The sequence below is a fragment of the Ischnura elegans genome, chromosome 1 (assembly GCF_921293095.1).
Source record: "Ischnura elegans chromosome 1, ioIscEleg1.1, whole genome shotgun sequence".
NCBI lineage: Eukaryota > Metazoa > Arthropoda > Insecta > Odonata > Coenagrionidae > Ischnura > Ischnura elegans.
In genome coordinates, this window is record NC_060246.1 from 134,585,559 (window position 1) to 134,600,993 (window position 15,435).

Consider the following 15,435-nt stretch of genomic DNA (forward strand, 5'->3'; position numbering starts at 1 on the left):
TTATCAAGGCTTGGTGAAAGCGTCCACAAATCCGCCGAAGAGCGTCATATACGAGGGACGGTTTTTTTCTAACCTGGGTCATGAACAGAAGACGAAGTGAATGATTAAAAATTATTTCATTGCTAAATTTTGAACACACTTGTGGTATCCTTTCGACATAATCTCCTCGGCAATTGAGGTATTGGTCGTGCCTGTGGACAAGTTTTACTATTCCCTCTTCAGAAGATATTGCCGCCAATGACCTCACATGAATTTTGCCTTAGTTCTGAAGCTCAAAATCTGTTTGGAAACCCTTCCCTCCTAGCCACTCCTTCATTTCAGCGTTGAGACGGAAGTCACACGGCACTATGTCGACAATGCACGGCAGATGATCGGAAATGTCCTATTGAAATTGCTCATGGATCAGTTGCGCTGCATCAGCGCTGAAATGACGGTCGTTGTCATGGATCAGAATGCTCCCTGAAGGCAGCATGTCTCCTCTTTTGTTTTGAATGGGAATGGGTGTATGGTTTCACGCTGTTTCACACTATAGCCAGAGTGCAATTAAAAATTCTCTTTTATTTGCATAAAGGCCAAGATATGTCAATGCTGAAGCCATTCGGCGAGTTTTCTGGCTGTCGCGTCGCAGTGTACACTTGGCGGGAGAATTCATTGTGGCAGTGTAGTTAATGAGATTGCTGCTAACCTCAAGCTAAAAACTTAAGATCGGAAATGAAATGTGCAAGTGGTGGGGAGGATGCGCAGTTGCCCTATGCGCGCAATGCCCGCCTGTCGCTTGTATGGTGTTTTTGTTGAGTTGATTGATGTTTTTGCTGAGCTATCGGATGTTGAAAAAAAAACGTCCCTCGTACAAAACGATTTTATTGAAGCTACTGATGTGCGCCACGCACGATTTAAGGTTGCTTGTACCTACCTCTCATCAAAACCGATTCCTAGCTGTTGTAGTAGTTAACCCTCCCCCAGAAGAGGAGATTTTTGATCTTTCCAGCGATCATTCTCCCTGAATTGAATCTATTTCGTCACTGTGACATGTTTAGTAGATCCTTGAGCCCAGTGACGTAACTATAGGGATATGCTTTGGGGGGGGGGGGGAATGGGAGGGCCTGTGATGGCGACTCCCCCCCCCCCCCAGCACACAGAGGGGAGTCCTGAAATTTCTTTTAAAAATTACATGCCTGGAAATAAATCTTACATAATTTTGGCATTTAAAAGTTAACTTTGATCAGATGCAGTTATTATATGTCAATACTAGACAATAGTTTTAAATATTTTTTTTTCTCTGAGCCTTTGGGGGGGATCTATCCCCCTCATCCCCCCCATAGTTACGCCACTGCTTGAGCCCATGAGTTTAGTTCTCAGGTGCACGCCGCTTACCGTCAGGTTTTGATTGGATGATGCACTAGTCGTTGGATTTATTAAATAATATGAAAACAGTTCGATTTGATTTTATTGTTGCCTAATTTTCCCTTAATACTCGAGCAGGACAAAATTAAAGTAATTTGCACTATCAGACTAGTTGATTAGGCTGGGCCCGAAAGGTTCATTACGGATATGAAGGTTTAAATGGATGACTCCTTTAGCCCACTTAGATGGTAGGATTTTAAGGCGCTTATACTTTTCTATTATATTAAAAAGACTATGGGAAACAGTTAAAGGCCACAAAAAGTAAGGATTGGAACGCTAATTGCAGGCCAGGGCCGAGGTTTAGCAACTCACGACGGACGGTTGGATCGCAATGTTCATGGTGGATTCTATGCATGAGGACTCCACCAGGAGGAAATATCCACCAGACAAAAAAATAATAGCAGCACAAAAAACAGTTCGTACTACTTATTGGATAATTCTTCTTCCCCAAAACAGAAGTAGGGATGGAATGTTATTTAGTGCGCGGATTCTTTTCTGCTTTAAATAAGTTGTTTAACCTAAAATTATATGATCTCTAGGAAGACCAAATGGTTAACTGTGAAACAGGACCGGCTTTTTTGAGCGTTTTAATACCGGCGTTGCATGAAATTCTGTATTGAGCATGGATAAAGTAGTGGTGAGGGTATTTTGGTACATTTGATACTCCGAGAGCAAAATGAGCTGCCCATCAAAATGAATTTTCATTGAGGTTCAATTGAGGAACGAGGTTCAAGGCTTGGACAGTTGAGGGGGCTTCATCCCGCTCCCGCAAAATAATTGGGGGAAATAGTCCTAGGCAAACTCTCTCCTAATTCCCCTTGCAATTGAGCTTTCCATTCACAGCAGTGGCGTAACTCGGAATATGCTTTGGGGGGGAATGGAATGGCCTGAGGTGGCGACCCCCCCTCCGAGGTAACGGGAGGTCCGGGAAAAGTTTTGAAAAATGACATGCCTGGAAAAATATTTTGCATCATTTTGACACAAAAAACTAACTTTTAGCAGATGCAGTGATTAAATGTAAAAACTAGTCAATAGTATTAAATATTTTTGAAATTTCTCCGAGGCTTTGGGTAGGGGGGATATATCCCCTCATCCCTCCCATTGGTACGCCACTGAATTTCTTAGGAGTTATTTTTCTGGTCAAAGCCTAATTATAGTTGGACTAGCTCATTCATATTACTGATACCCATACTGTAGCGTACTGATAACAAGAAATCTCCCATGGTTGCGTAAAAAAAAACTTAAAATCGTTCCTCCCACGAGTCAAGTTGTAGCTACGGAACTGCAACAACTTCTTCTTCATCTTCCAAGGCCAGCATTGAAATCGATAGTAAGTAATAAATCATATTGAGGTACGCCAAAAGTTTTCCTCACGTGAATAGTTTTATAACGTAAACCGACGACGATGCTGGGTCAACAAAATCAGGGCTTAGAGGAAATTAACCCATCAATCTGAGGTCAGGGCGTGGGTATGAGAGAAGAGGGTGATGAGAGTCTGAAATATCCCCTCCGAGATCATAAAATATTCATTGAAATGCACAACCAATCATGCCGGCACACAGTGTACTCTTATTAGTATATCTGAAAATATACACAAGAAATCTATAATTGAGGAACGCGTTAATCCCAAATAATGTACGCAATAGCTAAGAATACATATTTTAACCTTATTTCGAGTCGTGATGAATGAAGGAAACCGTTAAAAGTTTATTGACCTTCAGCCATTGTGTTTAGGATGACCCATCTACGAAAGTATTAATTCATTTTTCAACAGGCACTAATGGAAGTCATTTCTGCCCATGACTTCCTGAACGAATTTTAATGGCGCAACAGAATAGATGCTATCGAGAATCGGAAGGCCTGATTGCCTTTCCTTGGAAATATGTGTTCGCGTAAAGAAAATATAGAAAACAAAAAGCCAAGCTATCGCTACGGTTCAAAGCAGTGGGATATGAGCGATGCGTCCGAGGCTACTCTCGAAGACTGGTTTGATAAAAAAAGATGAACGCATATATGTGACTGGGATGCCCTCAGCAAAATTATTCGACGGTGGGTTTCCTATATCATTAAAACTTATCTCTATCACAAGTCATCGTTCTTAGCGTACCACCACGGAATTAATGGCCAAAAATTCGAAGAACGTTTTTTAAACACGCCAACACGTAATTTTGGCGCAGCATTTTGCCCTAAGAAGCCTATCAACGTTTGATTTAAAATAAGAGATTAAATATAAAACTAACTATCAAGCAGAAAAAATTGAGAACTCCTTCGGGCCACTTTTACGTAACATACCACCATCCATCAAATTTATTTGTCGAAGGATAATAGCTTAAAGTAACCAATACATATCATTAAGCTAATAATTGATTCCAAAGAAAAAATAAGGCAACAGATACCACACACCAGGCTGTCCAAACATCTGTTAGCAAGAGTGACAAAGTGATAGTTATTAAAGCTCAGGATTTTTATAATACAAACAAATTATCATCATCGACAGGCATTATAAGAATGATACATTTATGTGAATATGAAAACGTATCACTTTAAAATTATTAATTAAATAAATGACGAATTCATGCACGCCAACTGCTCTTTGAAGAAATTAGTAAATCACCAGAATTTTGCTATTCTTTCGCAGTAGTGAATTACCTATCTATCCATCGATGACTCTCCAAAATTCCGGTCCAATTCAAGCTCAACCAGTACCGTAAGCAAGCATTTTGATTTACACTGGCACAGAAAATTTTACAGATAATTACGTAACCAAAACTGAAACTATTACGCTTCACCTTCATTTTTTTCGCTGGATTAAGAAAACGACATTCGTTTCTTCAGGGGATGGTGACGCAATAATCGCCAAAATTCAGTACACAAAACTATAGGTGGACTAAAGCGAGTGATCCCCCACGAAAAAAAATCCTCCTCCGACAACTTTGATTGCGAAACCACAAAATATGAACGGACAGGCAACAGCGAGAGCGAATTGAATATGATGGCGGTGGTCAAGGCAAAGTATTGCCCAACTCCTCCGTTCGCTCGGGAAATATGGAGAACGCAGGCCTAGCCCCTTTCGTCTAAAATGAAAAAAATGGGGCCAAAGAACGTAATAGGTCGCGATAACATGACAGGCTTTGATGGGATCTAGTTTTTATTTTTAATACGGAATAAAGGAGAGAGGTGCAGACCGCAGACAGAATCGGCATTTAGTGAAGGTTCCAATAGATGTCAATGACTCTCAATTCAAACACTGAATTCACCGTGAAATTTGACTGATGACATGCTAAAGATAACGAAGGATAAGATCCAAAATATATGCTGAATATCGCAATTATAACGACAAATTTTACAGCCAGATAACTTGACAGTAACGCAGATTCCATGCAATTAAAAAAATTCAGCATAATTTATAGTTAGCATTGACCTTAGAAAGATAAGGTCAAGAAATGCTATCACAATATCAATGTACAAAGTGTTCGCTTATGATAATCAGTTTTCGTTAAAATAATAGTTAATAATAGAAAAAGGATTTGCTTGCTTTGCTATATAATGCTGCAATGTATAGTTGAACACTTAAGACAACCCCACTCGTGACGGCCTTTTTTGAAATCATTCAGCAAAATCATTCCAAGAAATAATTTCATATCACATTCTTTCATATTTGTATTTACGTTATGAATACTAATATTCCAATCAGCACTCGCATTTATTTGAACTAATAAAAAGCGTAAAACATGGTAAATAATGCCAAAAGCATGAATTTTTTCCGCTTAAAAAGAAATATTCCTTAATTTTTCCCTGCAGTTGCTGGTGCGATACGATTTCCGTATTTTCAAAGGTTTTCGAGGAAGCTACGGATGGTAGACGTAAAACATTCCTAAAATTTTTACCAGGATGATCTCGATGCTTTTTCCTTCTTGTGAACCTGGATGAGACTCCTCACGATCACTAACTGAAGAGAGATGCAGCGAATGCTCCTCCACGTGTGGCACCCCCTAAGCCATTCCGACTTTCTTCCGCTTCATAATTACCTTTTCCCGTAAATTAACGACAGCCACTCCCACGCCTCTCAAGGCCCTGCGGCGCCGAAAAAAAAACAGCTTATCGCCAAACCCTCAAGGGATACGCTAGCAAGGAGTGGCGAAGGGGAAAAAGATAAAAAAAAAGCATAAGAAGATCATCATGGGAACAAAAAAAATTCTACGCGGGAACGAAATTTATCGGTAAATCACTTTCCGCAAGGCGGCATATAACAGTCTTTTAAGGATAGGAGCAAGAAAGAGATGGAAAGAAGAAAGAGGAACCGTTGGAGTGACCGACCATCGATGACCCCTCTCTGAAGGAGACCGGGGGCAATACCGGTGAGTCCCCTCACACCACTTCTATGAACTGCTCCTACCTGCTAAAGGTGGAATAATAGAAGAAATACGCAACTACATAGGAGCACGTTCAGTCACGACCTCACGGCTAGAGAGAATTATAGGGAAAGATAGGATATGCCTTTCACAAGAGGGAAGGGGCCCGATGGGAAGAATTCGCTAGGAATTCGACCGAAGAATCTGGAGACTCGATCGCCCCCCTGCGAATGAGTGAGAGGGGGATTGGGACCAGGAGGGTGTTCGATCGGCACCTGCGAAGCCGCCGGCGAGGCGATCGTCGGAGAAGCGGAAACTTCAATGAAATGAATAACTTCAGGGGTTTACTATTGCAGGTGGCGATCGTCTGTGGTGGGAATCTTCGATCGTGCAAACAGTACATGCATTGGTTGGGCAAAACTCTCGTGTAAGCCTCATAATGTTTTCATAAGGAGTCATGACGAGATCGTCTTGTGGCCGTTTTACACGGGCCGCGTGATTTCGCAGATTAAAACTACATTTCTTTCTCGATACGGCGTGGAATTTCGCGAATGCACGAACGAAATTAGAACAGGGCTATTTTGGCATATCACGTCCATGCATTCTCGCATGCGTTCTAGCAATTCACCGCTGTACACGGCGCAATTTTGACTGCGCCTTCGTACCCACGTCAGATTGTGCAAGTAATTGCCCTTAAACTTGTCCCGTGTAAAACGGTCTTTAGATCACTATCTTCGCATGTCATATGACTCTTGCTGAGAATTCGCAACGCAAAATAATTAGCTCACAATCTTCCATCTTAGGATAGTTTAAGCGAAAAATCAATCAACATAGAATTCTATGAATTTTATCTCATTGGAAAGAAAAAGTCTTGATCTTTCCAATGATATAGTAATATGATACCATTACCGGGCAAAACTCAGAGACATTTGCATGTAAAGAGAAGCTTATTTACATGGCATAGATAAGAGCCATGCGCTTTGGCGGCAGAATTTATTTAAAAAGAGATATTTATAGTACATAGATATCGATAAAAAACTAAATGATTGTAGTCAACATCATTTATGAATTTGATGTCACATTAAATTTACAGGTCTCCGGTAGTATAATATTAAAATTTAAAAAATACTTTTCGTCGAGCAGGCATTTCCTGCAGACAACCGGATGCCGGAAGATTCGGTTTGGCAACGCTGCATAAGAATTATTTGTGAACAAACATGACCACATACGAGTCTCACATATGAAATGGCTCCTCAGGTTCAAATGTACACAGTGCGACGTCAGTGGTTATGATTGCTATTGTTGGGACCAACTGCCTCAATAGTGAAAAGGATGAAGGGGCATATCAATTTCCTATCGTTTCCAAAAGTATGTGAGCACCACGGCTCCACTCACAGGTTGAATAAATGGGGTAAACCACGAATATTACAGAAAAGGATCCTCAAGTCGACCTCTAGACCTCTATATAGAAGTGTTGTCACCCACCGCGCATATAAATGGGTACACTAAAGTCGCCACTCTAAGGCAGTGGGGCAGCCAGGTATTTCGTTCGGGGGGGTCCAAAATCAGGGAGAAAATGAAAAAAAAAACAGGATACTAGTATATAAAAACAGGATAAGTTGAGGGTTTTATACTAATTTTAACGCTTTCCATTACCAAAAAAACTTTATTTGTCAAAGAATTTTTTGTAAATTTATGATTTTTCAATGATTTTTAAAATATTTTTTATGAAGGAAAGTAATTGTGCTTTAATGTTTAGAGAGAGAGGGGGGGGGGTCCGGACCTCTCCCCTGGCTACTCCAATGCTCTAACGAGCAAAGTGATCTGAGTTTCACGGAAAAATAAGTTAAAATTAGGAGTGTTAACCGAAATTTAAATTCAATATGATGTGATCCATCTCATTAAATCACTTTTCAATGCTACTTCTCGCAATTACAAACCTTGTACTGCAAAATATTATAACAAAATGGATCGCACTGAATTCATCACCGCGCAGAGGACATTTTTGAAATCCGATTAAAAGCTACCGAAGTGACGACAGAAGTCAACATACTATGGGATGGAACGAGGCCTCCCCTTATGTGGCCCCATTGGGGCAAACTTTTGGAAAAACTATAGATAGTTGGGGACGAGGGAGGGGAAGGAAAAGAATAGGATTTTTAGATAGATTGAAGGACAGTAGGCCTTACAGTGAATTAAAGAAGTCAGTGCTGGAAGGAAAGGGAGATACTCCATGAAAACCTACCTTAATCGGTAGAATACTATAATAATAATAGATAGTTGGCACAAAATGTAGGAGAACTGTGCTCCGCGCTGGAAAAAGCTTTACGTCGCCGAGAGCCAACTAAAGCCCGTACGACACTTTCCAATTTATTTGCCAATGAATGGGCGCGTAATATTGTTTAAAATATTGGGCGTTACGTACCGTATGACACGTATCAACATTTACACCAATATTGGCAGTAATAGTGTTCTAATGTCCCGCTAGAGAACGCCATTATATTTCGATGATTTCACGCTGTATAAGCATTTGTGTGATTTGCACTTTTCAATCAATAGAGAAACAACTCCCTCCGAACAAATTTTATAATTTTCAAGCGAATTCTTGGAACAAAACCAATTTTTTAGAGGCAAGCGGGATGTTTTGCAGAGAGATTCAAGTTTTGGCCATTAGGAGTCAACAAAACTGACTTCTGATTGGAGATTGGCCGCGAGAAAATAGAACCTGTTCCAAATTCCATCGGACCCAATTTTAAAATTGTGTCCAATACCATGACAAGGATATTGGACTAGAAATTGGTACGTGTCAGTTGGACCACAATCCAATATCCCATGGATTGGCCAATAAATTGGGAAGTGTCATATGGGCTTAAGGCAGTATACGACGGGGCTAGAATACGAGTCAAACAGCAGGTCGTTTGCTCCAGAGGAAGGATTTTTGGAAGTGAGGAACCTCATGTACAAGCTTAAACCGATCCGAGTTTTATCATTCGGGCTGCCAATCCACAAGACGACTCTCCTTCCCAGGCTACTCTCCGTGATTAAAAATAAAATAGGCTTCTTAAAGGAAAGCTTCCTACTAATATGACGTTCTCACTAATACTTCTAATTTGTATCTCATTTTCTAATTCACTTGCAAAATTTACCCACTGCCCATAAAACAGCTTAAGTCAAGGTTTAAATGTTGGCATCTGGTTCTGGTCCCTGCGCATCCACCTTGAGCGCTCTTGTATTTACTTACTCGAAGATCAGCCTGTAACATGTATAGCCCTCTTGCGACAAATATTTAGCATCTATACTCGCGAGAACGGGCATTGGAGGAAACCATCAAAAGGGCCAGTCTAACCATTCGGAGATAGGCGAAATTGCATTTCATTCATAGAATTGGAACTTAATTTCTCCATACCATCCCCTGGGAGTGTCCTCTCATCCCCGGAAAGATTTAAAGGTTTTCCACTGACAAATTCATATGCTAATTTCTTCTCAGGTTTTATATTGGATTTTTTCTCAATTATGGTTCTATTACTGCAATTAGATTCTGAAATATTGCACCCTATTACTCACCTGAATCAACGCAACGTTAAAATATTCCTGACTAATTCAATAAGTTCATACCTACGCAAAAATACACGCACAAGAAGGTCATGGATACCAAATTTAGGTAAACGCTTAAGACATACATGTAAATATTGATTGGTAAATATTTATTAGATTGCAATCAGTAAACGATCTGAACATTAGTATCAATATGCATATCAATATTTATTTCCTGCGATAAATCATTGAAGACAAGGAAAAAAACTCACGGTTAACATTCATTACATATTTCCAGTTCATGATTTCTCTGAATGTTCCACCTGGCGTCCCAGATTTTCACGGCCGTAGGGCCTCAGGATGCGCGATCATTTCTTCGGCAGCACGCAAAAACGTCAATGAAATTTATTCATTGCAATGTCAAGAACTGAGAATTATTTCTTCACGGTGTAAGTGGAATACATTGAGCCGGGCCGGAATCCAGGGCTGGGAGAAGCCGCGAGGCTATTCCCAACGCCGCCCGCCCCATTCGTGACCGCCAGGAGCGAGCCATCATTTCGGCCGGGGAGACGGACGGCGGAAATACCAGCCCGAAACCGCAAAACGGAGGTGCCAAAGCGGCGATGGCGCAAAAACGACCCATTTAGGGCGCATTAGGAGAAACGGGGCGGGGCGAGAACCCAAGGGTACTTAGGTAAGCCTTCGAGTACATCGGTGCGCCGCGACTCGGGGCACCGATATCTAGTTCACCCAGTGCCGCATTCGCCGAGATTCTCAGAATACTCAATGTAAAATATTTGCCTTACAGGTCCCATTTCTGGGAGCTCTGAAAGAGACGGGAGGTGTAGACGCCCACGCCGCAGGCCGCTAAAAATACCTCCGGACTAGAGATGGAAAAAATCGACGGTTACTTTTACAAAAGTCATTTTTTTTAATATGTTGATTATTATTCAGAAAATACTCAAAATACCCATTTGAGTAGTCCAAAAAAAATCCACTTGGAATATATGCTCGAATTACTAGTAGGTAGTAAAAATTTACAAATATACGCACCTTAAAAATTTTGGGATTACCGCTTGGAACCAATTGGCTCCACCAAAATTTTTTCAAGATGCTCTCTTGATGATCGAGGGCGTGGTTTTCTAATTTTACCGGCCTTAGATAAAAATTCTTTCACTCGGGACGGATGACGTAATCATTGGCCGTTGGCGACGCTGCTGAGATCAAACGAAATGGTGAAAAAAAAACAGTTGAAAAATAGAGTTTGGATCGAAACTCGAAGATGATAGCTCGATCTCAATTTCCCTGACCTTTGACTTTTAGAACTCGATTTTTGATTTTAATCGAAACCGATTTTTCCATCACTACTCCGGACGCCGCCGCATTCGATATCTACAGCCGGCGCACACGTCTAAGTCAGCGTAAGGATAAGAAAGAGCATGTTTTGGGACTAAAACTGGTAAAAATGCAATATTTAAACCCATCAGGCCACCTCTTCCCCTATTTTGATTATTATGTGAAAGGAAATACAACTGAATTATATGATTCCGTTCATATCATTGTTTGATATTTATATACAAGGGTGCTTATTTCGAATACATATTTTATTTTAATTACATTTAGCGCTCAGGAAAAAAATACAGGTATAAAGGCCGTTTTACACGGGGCACGGAATTGCGCAGGTTAGAGCTGCATTAATTTCTAAAATGGCGTGGAACTGCGCGAATGCATGAACGGAATTAGAACAGGGGCTATTTTGCCGTCTCGCATCCACGCATTCTCGCATGTGTTCTAGCAATTCACCGCTTTACACGACGCAATTTCGATTGCGCCTTCGCACGTACGTCAGATGGCGCAATTCCGTATACCATGTAAAACGGCCTTTAGAAGATGTCAATTCACTTCACAAGCAATATCCGCATTTTTCACCAGTCCCGCGGCGCCGATGTCGTCTAAAGCTTCCGACTACAGCGCTGTCACGGCGAGCGCTCTGCTGATGTAACTACTCTCAGAACAGAGAAACCCTGAGTGAGGCGACATCTTTCAAGCGTGTATGTAGTACTACGTAAAGCGCCTGAAGAAGATTGGTTAGTTTGGACCTTCTAACATAGCCTTAGGAATGAGAGGCGAAGAGATGGGAGCCATGGAGTATTGTTTCCGACTCAATGTGGTGGAATAGATTTACGTCAAGAAAGCAGTATCTTCCAGTGACCGGACACTAACTATGATTATGTGTAACATGGTAAAGAGAAGATAGCATCTTTTCCATTCCTCATAAAAGCCAACATTGAAAAAGTAGGATTAAAAAGCTTTAAGAAAAAACTGGAGCTAAAGAAATACCTAGTAAAATATTTTAAATTCAATGATATCATCTACGCCTGGGAATTTCTAGAAGGGGACTAATGCAAATACATTTTGTGTTATTAATGCTAAATCCATTGATACGGCGACAAGGGGATTCGAGTATTTAAGCCCCATCCCTTCCTTAAGAGCGAACATGGACATTAAAAACCATAATTTGCCTAGAATAATTAAAAACCCTTTTTGAAGAAAGTAACAGACTAAACATATATAAAACCTCATCTTCTTTAGCTAAAAGTATAAAAAAAGATAAAAATTAAGAAAGGATTTATCATTAACGGATAAACTCAATGAAAAATAATTATTCTGGGTACATTGGAGTCCCAGATTTACTAGCGTAGGGTAGGTATTTGGCATCATAAAAATAAACAACCATCACGGGAAGATAAAAAGTTACACTAACTTATTTTCGCTTACGCTTCACACATTTATTGACGATAAAATTAAGAATCAATCCCAGGGATGGAATTTTGTTACTTTACACGAATCTAGCCATGATAAGATCCTAAAGGAAACTCCGGACATTTGGATGTAAATCGAAAAAAAAGTGACCAAAAGGGTATGCTCGGGTACAACAAATGGAAACAAAATATCATCAGTTGCTTATGACATATTACATGATTCATTCAAAGTGATTCCAAGAACAATTAGCAGCGAGGGACGTATTTTACCACCCATCACCCTATGGCGAATAAATTTCTCGGAAACACCTCACTCATTTGAAACAAGAGAAAGGTCCAGAGGAAAAAATTTTTATTAATGGTGAACGGGTTGCTTCCTTTTAGATCATGGTATCCAGATAAACACACGTACGAGTTTCGAGTGAAGAGCGTAATAATTAGTAATAGTTTAATAATTTTGTTTATAATAGTAATAATTTATTACAGTTAACATGTCATAAAAATTGGACAACACTATCCATGAGCGATACAGGATTTGATCTACGCAGAAAGGTTTGAACATGAACTATTTTGACTAAATATAACATTTAGTACACCTCATATTTAAATAAAAAAGTAAATTTGCTACAGAATAACTGGAAAAGATACGGCGAGGAACCATTTATACATAGCTATTCAGTCCCTATTGCAGGTAAAGCAACACAATTTCTAACACATGTAATCACTATACATGAGCAATGTGGAACATGATTTTTGAACTAATGACAGATATGTGTTTCATCGAAAACCATTTCTAATTAATTTGTACTTTTTGGCCTGCAACATTTCTATCCAATGTGACGCTAGTCCATGGAACATCAACGGTTGACAAAAATTAATATTTATCTACTTTAATGCTTAGATTTTCCACTCTCATGTTTGAAAAAAGTAACCTGGAAGTGAAATATCCCTCAGACTCTTCATCAATTTCAAGACTTCAGTTTTCATACGAAGAAGTTTGTGATAAACATTCGCACAGCGGGAAATAGTTTGAGAGTAATGGTTTATTCCCACACAAATGCAAAATATGAAAAAAAAACACACCGATTAGTTTTAATTTATATTTTTTGTTATAATATATTATTAATTTATATTATCTATACTAAAAACTTAATTAATATTTATTGTCATTTGAACATAAATCTCATTCATCAATCAATTCATCACTAAATTGATCTACAGAAAACATCTGGTGAAAAGCGAATATCTCTTCCTATTGCTAAATCCTCTAATTAAATGGAATTCTCAAGTTTACCGAAAATATTAAGCATCTTTGAAATGGTAAAAATTACTTCCTCAAGTGGCCCTTCATTTAGCCAAAAATGTGAAGAAAGATATTGTACCAGAACGAGATGCTTCGACTGAAAGAAAAAAAAATCTAATCAGCAAACATCTGCGCGGCATCTTCTCGGAAAACGGATCTCTTCAAGGCCAAGGGATGAATATATTTCATCTCCTCCCCTCGGGACAGTGAAATACCGATCCGACGGATGCCACGAGGTCAAAGCCGAAACGACCGGCCGGCAGGTCCTCGCCGGATCAATGAATGGGAAAAGCGAGCTGTTTGAGGATCCGATCGTCATCCAACTATTGGAGAAGGATGGAAATGATACGTGGTCCGCTATGAAGAAAAAAATACGCCAGCCAATCGAGCACGGTAAAAAAAAAATAAAAAATTGAAAGAACACAATGGGATATACCTAACGGAGAATATCGACCGGTCTCCGTCCATCAAACTCAAAACTTCCTCGAAAAAATAAAAATTCACGATTCCTTTTATTTCTCCCATGCCGTCGCAACCATATTCAGCCAAGTTGATTGTAACTGATAGGAACAGACCCTATCGCGCACACCAAAATCAAAACAGAATCGCCCTCTAATTTGGCCTCGGGGTGTCACGCGTAAATCAAGTAAAAAGTTAAAAGCAACCGTAAAAAGGCGTATGCATACACTATAAGGAGGTCGGTCATCAACCCCGAGGAGGAGAATTCAATCCAAAAGAAATAATGGGTAAAGGCATGATTTTGAGTTAATTTCGCCATCCATTTTGTGCGCCGAAGTTGAGTGACTGAGAAGTGAACCCGGGATTCTTCGAACAGTCGTCAAGCACTCTACCCAGTAGACTAAAACGCTACTACAATAGACACTTTAGGAATAATAGGGTAGTTTCCTTCATTAAAGAAAACGAAAGACATTGACTTTGATTCGTTACCCACCACTAGACTACTCATAATGCACAAATTAGGTTTTAGAAATCCCAGTTTAAACGAATGTTAATGGTCAATTTTAACCTCATTTGAAAAAGGCCTGATTGGCGCCCATCCGATGCCACTCTACGTGACGTCACAGGGATTCTATACGAGTAGTCACGAGTTTTACATCGCCTGACATTACAAATTCATGCATGAGGCACAGAGCTCAGGGAAACATCTGTTAATAATCACCCATTAAAATTGCCTATGGTCGGAAAGTTTCCTTCGTTTGATAGGGCATTAATAATCCTTATTAAAGCGAAGCGCTACCTGCTAGCAGCCTGCATCGTAGCGGCGCTCATAGCCTCGCACCAAGGTGGCCTCACACAACAGCAGCCGGAACCAGAATGACGTCACACGGGCTTTTCCCAGCATTCATACTTAGCCGTATCGTTTTCGCGCGCTTGAAAATTTTCACTTTCAATTTCATCGCCAAAAATAGGTATCGTCATTTAAAAATCTAAGAGCGTGAAATACGTACTCCAGGAGATATAATCTTTCGATTTAGGCAATTTAGATAAAATAGGAAACCACCTTACGGGAAAAAGCCACGAAGCTTCAATGGCGAATGGCTCACACTCAAGGGATTAATTAGTCAATCTCTGCCGAATCGCGAGAAAGTCTATATTTAAATACTTCTCGTCAAGAGACCAGTCGTAGGAGGTTCTAGGACGCGAAACGTTTACCAATAAATGAGACTTAAATTAAAGTGAGCGTTGGTAAGGTGATCTGATTATTACCAAATATAATAATAGCCCTTTGTCCGAATTGTCCGAAGAAAAACGAATTCCTCTACTCATTCGTTCGCCGAAGTATTTCTCTTACATTATCTTTTCTGTCGGACCAGGAAGTATAATGTTGGAGTTCTCTCCCTGAGTGGCCCGTTGTGGCATCAATTAAACAACTGAAATCATTTCATAATGCGGTTGCCGAATTTATCTGGATCAAAAGTTAAATGCTGGCCCTTTAAAAACAAAAGGAAATAGATACAACGCACCAGGGGTGCTGAGTTATAAAAAATATTGGGGGGTTGAGTTATAAAATTACCGGGGGTCTTATCCCGGGAAGTTTTATAAGTTAATAGTGAGTTTT